This window comes from Schistocerca serialis, chromosome 6 (genome assembly GCF_023864345.2).
Source record: "Schistocerca serialis cubense isolate TAMUIC-IGC-003099 chromosome 6, iqSchSeri2.2, whole genome shotgun sequence".
NCBI lineage: Eukaryota > Metazoa > Arthropoda > Insecta > Orthoptera > Acrididae > Schistocerca > Schistocerca serialis.
The window spans coordinates 135,218,809-135,229,426 of NC_064643.1; positions in this window are offsets into that span (position 1 = coordinate 135,218,809).

The following is a 10,618-nucleotide window of genomic DNA, read 5'->3' on the forward strand; positions in this document are numbered from 1 at the left end:
AATAAAGATTTTCTTGTGCAGGTGACGACTGATTTTTTTATCTTTGCTGTAGATAACCTTTCACTCCCTGCGATTTATCGCTGCTACTTTCATGATTTCAAAGAAAGTATTCCATTCAATACTATCAAGAGCTTTCTCTAAATCTACAAAAGCTATATATATGGTTTTTTTCTGTAACCTTTCTTCTGAGTAGAGCGTTGCCTCTTGTTAGATTTCTCCGGACACTAATACTTTTTGTCCTCGAGGTCGGCTTGTATCCGTTTTTCCGTTCTTCTACAGATAATTGGTGTCAGTATTTTGTGACCATGCCTGACTTAGACATCCTCGAGTATCAGCATTGGTGTAGAGGGATATCCACATATGCGCAAATCTATAGCTATGGATGACGGTGCGGCCATAGCCAAATACCACTAAAAAGAGCTGAAAAATTTATTTTTTATTTTATTTGTTTATCTATTTATTTAACCTGATCTGATTAGAGCTATCAGACCCTCTTTTACATCGGGCCAGCGTTTCACACATACGGGTCTAGTTTACGTCATAGTTGCCTAAGGAATAAGATTTTAATATAACAAATAGCATTAAAATGATCTGTATGTCTGTAATGACAATGTGAGTTGAATACTACTGGCTATTAACTAAAAAAGTTAATACTGGCAGTACAGCTGCTGCTGTCACTTCCAGTAGTGACAATAAAAACTAAACTCCAGCCGAACAGGCTATGAGGGCCCAACGGAACCGACCGGCCGCCGTGTGATCCTCATACACAGGCGTCACTGGATGTGGATATGGAGGGGCATGTGGTCAGCACACCGCTCGTCAGTTTACGAGGCCGCAATAATGACGATAATAGTAATAATAATAATGACAATAACAACAATAATTGCAATAACATACATGAAAAAATTTATAGTTGCATAAAATAGATCCTTATTGATATAGCGAATTCTGAAGAAAGGAAATTTAAGGAGACTGGACCAGCTAACAACACTGGGAAATGAGAAATATCAGGTTGGAAAGAGGAATGTACTATGGTAACTAGTGCGTAAAGGGACAATAGTAATACCTACTGTTGCTTTAGAAAAGATGTCATTAACTGTCTTCTGAAACTGGAGATGTTACTCAGTTGTCTGATATAATGCAGCAGGTTATTCCAGTGTCGGATTGCTGCTACTGAGAAGGACTTCTAGAAAGTGGCTTAAGAGTGGGACAGCTCTGTTGGTAGAGCACTTGCCCGCGAAAGGCAAAGATCCCGAGTTCGAGTCTCGGTCGGGCACACAGTTTTAATCTGCCAGGAAGTTTCATATCGGCGCACACTCCGCTGCAGAGTGAAAATCTCAATCTAGAAAGGATTTTGTTTTGATGGGAATGGGTGATTCTATCATTTTATTCAGACAAGAGCGTGAACGTAGTGGAGAGATATGGGGGACAGTGTACTTTGATAAGACAGCAGAGAAGACAGAGGCTATGAAAATCTCTTGCGCTTGTCTGCACACAGACAGGATAGCTGTGCAGATGATGGTGAAATATGATCAAAGAGTCGAACACAACAGATATAACGAACACAGGCATTCATAACTAATTCCAGGTGGCGTGAGCTTTCCTGAGAAAGGCTTTGCTGAAGAAGAAAAGTTGATATATGTCCCATTTAGTATTAATATGGTAGGGAATCCCAATATTTCAGGATAATGAGCTTAGAATGATCAACCAGTACCGCTTGGATTTTGGATAGGTTGAGCTTTAACCCTACATCCTAAGCCCATTTTAGTAGTGCGCGCAGGTCGGTACTGTGATTCGCGATAGCTGTCTTCAAGTTTATTGGTTTTTATTTAGATACAACTGGAGGTCATCAGTATGACAAAAATGATGGCACATCATGAATATACGACGAAAAGAGTGTAGGACCTAATACCGAACCGTGGAGTACGCCCGATACTACCCCGTCTCCACTGTGACTTTATGAAGCATTGCTGACGAAACAACTGCACTGCATAAAACAATATTTTCATAATGTGGGGCCACAGTCATAATATATTTATTTAAAGTCAGTACCGTCATTAGACTGTTTTTTATTTTAGTGTTACATTTACACGATCATGATTTCGGCTTTGAAGTGCCATTATCAAGTGTTTTAATGTTATAGGCACTGTATAACATTAAAACACTTGGTAATGGCACTTTAAAGCCGAAATCATGATCGTGTAAATGTAACACTGCAAATAAAAAACAGTCTATTGGCGGTACTGACTTTAAAGGAACTGCGCTGCACTTTGCGAGAAATTTTAGTTGCTAAGCATGGCAAGTAAAATGTCGAATCGACAGTGCCAAAGACTTTGCTGATGTCTAAGGAGTACACGATAGCCGCTCTTCTGCATCCATATGGCAAGCTTCAGGTCATGTGTTACCTTTATTAAGGCATAATGTTGTGCTGCGATGTTTGCGGAAATCTGATTTGTATTCGTCTAGTAGATTGTTTGTAGTTAGGTTTGTTAGCTGAACGTGCACCAAATATTGTAAAGCCTTGGAAGAAAGCAAATAGGTCTGTAATCAGAGGGCGCTGTGGCAACGTCCCTTTTAGGTAGTGGCTTAAATAGTCCCTGTTTCCAGGCCTCAGTGAAAAGTCATTGGTCAAAAGAATGAAGAGGACATGACTTTGGGCGTCTGCCATACTGCACTAAAAGTGATTGAGGACTGGATGTGTATGTTACCACATTATACCTTAATCTTTCACAAATTAATTACACAATGAAACTTGGTTACATACTCGATCATTTACATAAAAAGAACTGAAACATCCTACAGGTATCGAAAACAAAGTGGAAAGAATCATTCACCAGTCACCCTGTGTTTTTGATTGGACTTTGAGAGCTTCAGCAACGTGTATCCGTGAGAGTTTATCATTGCCTGTCACCTACGTGGCAAGCTCCGCATAAGTGCACGGGCGTCAGCCTGTGATATTCGTTCCCATTCTACAATGAGACCCCATGAGATTTGTTGGGCAGACTGTGGTGGACCAGGACAATTACGAACACGTCTGTCGAGCACGTTCCACTTATGCGCGATGGGTTGAGGTCGGGACTCACCGTTGTCCATTGCATTACTTCAATGTCCAGGCTCAGCAAGACATCCCTGCTGACACCCGCCACATGGGCCCTGGCATTAAAAGGGATTCACGTCATCACCGTATGCAGCAGCCACCGCACGGTCCGACAGTATCTGTTCGATGTAATGCCCTGCGGAAAGTCGACCACGGACGACGACAAGATCCGTATGGCTGCCGACACTGGTGCTTCCCCACAACATCACGCAACCTTGGATATCGGAAAACATTTGGCAAATACCGCTCACCACTTGTCTCCACATGCGAACACGGCCATCACCGTGCATCAGAGGATATCTGGACTCGTCTGTGAATAACACGATTCGCCTGTGACGAAATTACCAGTTGACATGGGAACGGCAGAACTGAAGGCGAGTTGCAAGGTGTCGTGTCAAGCGGAGTACTCGACAGGACGTCTGGGTCATAAGGTCGTTCCTCGTAACCAGTTATAGCGTGATCGGACACAGCGACTTTAGTAGCTATCTGAACTTAAATGCTTTGGGCGAAAATAATAATGGTATGTAAGATACAAACGATATGAGTTAAGTCATCGCTTGTAACTTTTTGTGACATCATATGACTATGTACTTCTTGTATTCGTAGCATTGAGAATGGCTAGCTTCTAGCCGAAATCTAGATCTGCATAGTAAAATTTAAAAAGGACGACTGATTGCTGCAATCTATAATTTACAAATTAATATTATTCGCCATCTATTGCCTGTGTTATGCATAATAGTGTCAGGTGACCCCTCACAAGGAAGTGAGTACCACTGTCTCAGTGTTTTCTACTGAGGTACGCAGGTTGCATTTTTCATATGTGGAAATTGTATTCGACCAAGCACCTGTAGTGTGACATCTTAACGCATTGCAAGTTGCAAGGGCTGATTAGTCCAAACAGGACCAACTTTCGGTCGTGTTGCTGCACATGCCAATGTTTCTCCATGTGTGATACATAGGTCACCCTACAGGGAGACAGACTAGTACACCAGGCGCGTACCCAAGGTCAAGGACACATTACGACCTCACGTGAAGACCGATGTCTGGCTATATCTGCGTTGCGGCGTCGTACGGATACCGACAGGGCATTGCAAGACGACCTCAGATAGCTACTAAAGTCGCTGTGTCCGATCACGCTATAACTGGTTACGAGGAACGACCTTATGACCCAGACGTCCTGTCGAGTACTCCGCTTGACACGACACCTTGCAACGCGCCTTCAGTTCTGCCGTTCCCATGTCAACTGGTAATTTCGTCACAGGCGAATCGTGTTATTCACAGACGAGTCCAGATATCCTCTGATGCACGGTGATGGCCGTGTTCGTATGTGGAGACAAGTGGTGAGCGATATTTGCCAAATGTTTTCCGATATCCAAGGTTCCGTGATGTTGCGGGGAAGCACCAGTGTCGGCAGCCATACGGATCTTGTCGTCGTCCGTGGTCGACTTTCCGCAGGGCATTACATCGAACAGATACTGTCGGACCGTGCGGTGGCTGCTGCATACGGTGATGACGTGAATCCCTTTTAATGCCAGGGCCCATGTGGCGGGTGTCAGCAGGGATGTCTTGCTGAGCCTGGACATTGAAGTAATGCAATGGACAACGGTGAGTCCCGACCTCAACCCATCGCGCATAAGTGGAACGTGCTCGACAGACGTGTTCGTAATTGTCCTGGTCCACCACAGTCTGCCCAACAAATCTCATGGGGTCTCATTGTAGAATGGGAACGAATATCACAGGCTGACGCCCGTGCACTTATGCGGAGCTTGCCACGTAGGTGACAGGCAATGATAAACTCTCACGGAGAGCATACACGTTGCTGAAGCTCTCAAAGTCCAATCAAAAACACAGGGTGACTGGTGAATGATTCTTTCCACTTTGTTTTCGATACCTGTCTAATGTTTCAGTTCTTTTTATGTAAATGATCGAGTATGTAACCAAGTTTCATTGTGTACTTAATTTGTGAAAGATTAAGGTATAATATGGTAACATACAATATGTAATTTTCAAGTCAATATAACAGTCGCTGAGTGCAACCGCTTCCGAACGGAAGGTAACCTGATAGTATTAATTGTTACCTACACTGAAAGCTAAGATCTGAAGCCACACACTAGGGCAACAGGTGCAACCTGTATCAAAATAGATTCAAGACATCTGACCGTGATACACGTGTTCCCCTAACCTTTTGAAAAGCCCACTTGTTCTTAAGAAGTGGCTGAAAATGTCCTTTATAGAGGGCAGTAGTAGGTCAGTAACAAAGTTCATCACTTGGATTGTGATGCCTTCATGTTCAGTAGTTGTTGATCTGATAAGCATGATGGCTTTTCTGACGGTTTTGTGAGCAACAAAAAATCGCAACACCAAAAAGGAATTGTGTGGCATAAATGCTGAGAGATGATGCTGAGACATGACGTCTATTCAAATTTCGTACCAGTCGCATAAGAATGGCGGTAATAGCGCAATTATGAGAATGAAAATCAGGTTTGCTTTAAATACGCGGTGTAACGGTCCTGAGCGTTAATTACCTTAGAGATTGGACATGGTTAAATCGACAAAGACGCCATTATCAACACATCAATGAGGTTGAACGAGGTCGTGTAACAGGGCTACGAGAAGCTGGTTCTTCCTTCGGCAGTAGTGATGGGGAGCTCGTGAATGAGTCGTTCAAATGAACGCTTCACTCCAGTGAAGTGTGAACTAACCACTAAATTTCAATGAAGTGGTACTTCAGACTCTTCACAGAGAGCACACTCCACACTTTTTTCTAGTTCACTCACTCTCTGCCCCCTCTCCCTCTCCCACTACATCGGCGCTACGTCACTCATTCTCCCTTTACTTCAGTCCTCCCTCTACTGCCTGTCGACGAATCGCGTGGTGTTTGTGTTTGTGGGGAACGATAGGTTTACGAGGGATTGGGGCGGTGAGGGGCGAGGGGAAGGCAGCGTCAGCTGCTTCCTGCAGTACTGACATCATTACCCGTGACTATTTGTGCAGTTAAACTTCGCGTTTACAGGGTAGCCTACCGTTGGCAGCGCTTGCAGACAAATGAATATTAAAGATACAAACGAAGAGGCTGGCTGTGTGAGCGTGCACAGCCAACATGAAAATAAGAGGTTTGTTAATAACACTGAAAGAGGGATTTTACCTGAAATCGTACCAATGACTGCAGGTGACAGTTTACGTTTTGAATCTGGAGGGTGATTATTCTCAACAAAAATAAAATCTACAGGAAAACTTCTGAATAATTAACGCAGGTATATAGACTTTGTGACAGTGGTAAAAATACTCATTCTATTTTGGATTAAGTTTTAAAAGGAACATAAAATTGGACTGCATTTCGTTGGTAGCCCTAGTTTTCAGTCCATGAATACAACAAATAATGTTTAATTTGGCAGATAAAGACTTTTTTGGGCGCTTCATGAGAAAATGTCGAGCAAGATTAAATGTAATATCTTCTTTATATGCGACAGGCTTCTCTGTTTATCTTTCCTTTGTCCCATTCGACCATGCTCTTTTTAAGTTAACTCAGACGCTGTAAGAGCGTAAAACGTTTGCACGTTACTGCATAGTTCGGCCATCTGTTGGTAAAATTATGAAGTATTACGAAGCTTTATTGTACGAGCGAGGCGAAGCGAGCGTAGCCGCGGCTGAGCGGCGAACTGGGCAACTTCGCCAGGCTTCCGTACTTCATGAATGAACTACTTCATTTGAACGCTTCACGGCAAAGAGTGAAATGAATGAAGTAGTTCACGGGAATGAACGAGTTCGACCCATCTCTATTCGGCAGTACTGCAGGAAGTCTCGCCAGGAATGTAGCCACTGTGCATGACTGCTGACAGCGGTGGTCACTGGAATGTATAGTTGCAAGAAGACGGGGCTGCGGACGGCCACTTAGCGCTACCGAGAGGGAACACCATCGTATCCTGGGTACGGCTCTGGTGTTTCGTACTGCATCTGCAGCAGCAATTTGAGCAGCAGTTGGTACCACGTAGCACTGTAACAAATCTGTCACTTCATGGACACCACCGAGCCAGACGCTCTTAGCGTACGTTCCACTGAGCCCAAACTGTGGTGTCACCGCCAGACACCACACTTGCTAGGTGGTAGCCCTTAAATCGGCCGCGGTCCGTTAGTATACGTCGGACCCGCGTGTCGCCACTATCAGTGATTGCAGACCGAGCGCCGCCACTCGGCAGGTCTAGAGAGACTTCCTAGCACTCGCCCCAGTTGTACAACCGACTTTGCTAGCGATGGTTCACTGACAAAATACGCTCTCATTTGGCGAGACGATAGTTAGCATAGCCTTCAGCTACGTCATTTGCTACGACGTAGCAAGGCGCCATTATCAGTTACTATTGATATTATGAATAATGTACCGTCAAGAGCGACGTTCACCATTTATGGATTAAAGTTATGTATTCCACCAGCTACGTCCGTTTTTCTAAATTCTAATTTCCTTGACCTGTTCCAGACCTCACGTCAGCCTGCGTGAGCTAAAACGCGTGCCTTTCGGCTTCCTCTTGTAACCCGGTGTTGGCTCTCCTGCCAACCCACAACACAAACCACCGCCATTTGCGACTCGAGAGGTGTCAGGCGATAGCTCATTGTAGGGCAGGGTGGAGGTCTCTTGTGTTTTCTGATGAAACCGGCTTTGTCTCCTTGCCAGTGATGGCCTTCTGGTGGTTAGAAGGAGGCCAGTTAAGGGCCTACGACAAACCTGTCTGTGGGCGAGACACACTGGACCTACACATGGAGTTATGGTCTGGGATGGTATTTCGTATGACCGCAGGAGCACGTTCATGGTTATCCCACACACCCTGACTGCAAATTTGTGACTTCGATCTGGTGATTCGATCCGTTGTGCTGCCATTCATGAACAGCATCCCAGGTGATGTTTTCCACCAGGATAACGCTCACGCACATACCGCTTTTGTAACCCATCATGCTCTACGGGGTGTGGATCCACAACCAGCATTAACTGTCCCTCTATTGATCGACCGTCGGCCAGGGTGGCCGAGCGGTTCTAGGCGCTACAGTCTGGAACCGCGTGACCGCTACGGTCGCAGGTTCGAATCCTGCCTCGGGCATGGATGTGTGTGATGTCCTTAGGTTAGTTAGGTTTAAGTAGTTCGAAGCTCTAGGGGACTGATGACCTTAGAAGGTGAGTCCCGCAGTGCTCAATGCCATTTGAACCATTTGTTGACCGACCAAGTGACACAGGCGAGGAACAAACTGACGTCCGTCACCTGTACAACATAATGCATGCAAGACTGCATGCTTGCCTTCAACATTCTAGCGGTTACACCGGTTATTCAAATGGTTCAAATGGCTCTGAGCACTATGCGACTTAACTTCTGAAGTCATAAGTCGCCTAGAACTTAGAACTACTTAAACCTAACTAACCTAAGGACATCACACACATCCATGCCCGAGGCAGGATTCGAACCTGCGACCGGAGCGGTCGCTCGGTTGCAGACTGTAGCGCCTAGAACCGCAAGGCCACTCCGGCCGGCACACCGGTAATTAATGTATCAGTCGTTCGTACACCGTCATTCTTACTAGATCATTGCTTCTACACTGAAGAGCCAAAGAAACTGGTATTGGCATGCGTATTCACGTACAGAGATATGTAAACAGGCAGAATACGGCGCTGCGGTCGGCAACACCTAAATAAGATAACGAGCGTCTGTCGCAGTTGTTAGATCGGTTACCGCTGCTACAATGGCAGGTTATCAAGATTTAAGTGAGTTTGAACGTGATGTTATGGTCGAACATGAGCCATGGGTTACAGCATCTCCGAGGTTACTATGAAGTGGGGATTTACCGTGAATATCAGGAATCCGGTAAAGCAACAAATCTCCGACATCGCTACGGCCGGAAAAAGATCATGCAAGAACGAGACCAACGACGACTGAAGAGAACCGTTCAACGTGACAGAAGTGCAACCCTCCCGCAAATTGCTGCAGATTTCAATGCTGGGCCCGCTCGTGTACCCTTGATGCCTGCGCGACACAAAACTTTACGTCTCGCCTGGGCCCATCAACATCGATACTGAACTGTTGATGCCTGGAAATATGTTACCTGGTGGGACGAGTCTCGTTTCAAATTATATCCAGCGGTTGGACTTGTACAGGTATGGGGACAACCTCATGAATCCATGGAACCTGTATGTCAGCAGGGGACTGTTCAAGCTAGTGGAGGCTCTGTAATAGTGCGGGGCGTGAGCAGTTGGTTTGACATGGGACGCATGATACGTCTAGATACGATTCTGACAGGTAAGCATCCCGTCTGATTATGTGCATCGATTCATATCCATTGTGCATTCCGACGGACTTGGGAAATTCCAGCAGTACAATGCAGCACTCCACACGTCCAGCATTGGTATAGAGTGCCTCCAGGAACACTTACCTGAGTTAAAACACTTCCGCTGGCCACCAAACTCCCCGCCCATGAGCATTATTGAGCATATCTGGGATGCCTTGCAACGTGCTTTTCAGACGAGATCTCCACCCACTCGTACTCTCAGGGATTTATGGACAGCCCTGCAGGATTGATGGTGGCAGTTCCCTCCAGGACTACTTCAGACATTAGTCGAGTCCATGACACGTCGTGTTTCGGCACTTCTGCGTGCTCGCGTGGTACTACGTGATATTAGGCAGGTGTACCAGTTTCTTTGGTTCTTCAGTGCGTTTGCAATGGCTTATTTCGCGCTTACGTTAACCAGTGATCTTGCAAGGTTAATCAGAGAAATATATTACCTAGACAAATGTATTCCAGCAATTTTAATCACTTGAATATGTTGCCTAGATAAATGCGCGAAATTTCATAATTCCTCATTAATTATTATTTGGTGTTGAGATTTTTTTCTGTATGTGTACTTTAGATAGAATTTTTTGTGGCTGCAGTCGTTTACCCCCACGAAGCTATCAGTGAGTCTGTTCCGTTTGCTACTGCGTTTTATACTAACCGCTGCGTTCTGGGCGCATCCCAGTCCGGTCGCCACGGGGTAATCCGATACATTGTTTAGTTCGTACGCGGCGGAGGCCCGTGACGTGAGATGGGGGCCTATCCCGCGCAGGTAGCTGTGTGGGTACTGGGGAGGCGGGAGCCCCTGTTTGCCGAGCCTATCTGGCAGCTATATATAACGCCACGCCGCCAGCACCCTCGCCCCGCGCTGGCTACGGGAGCGGAAGGCCGTTCACCCTTCACAGTGGCTCCTGTTTGCTGCCTCAGCGCGGTCAGCCCCGCTGGTCGAAAGAAATTTCGCAGCGCTTTGCTCACTAGCCGCTAGCCTCGTTCGCGCTCACCGGCTGGCAACATTGGGATTAGGGAGCGACACGGCGGTGCCCCGCACCAGCCTCCATAGGTCAACGACACGCCCGTCTTCGCAGAAACTTTTTAATGTGAAAAAGAAAGACATGGTTTATTTCGTGCTCTCCTACCCTCCCCCTGTCTTCAAATTAAAAATTTAAACCACCGTCTCTTGTTGTTGCTATTATAGTCTTCAGTCTGTGTGCCAGT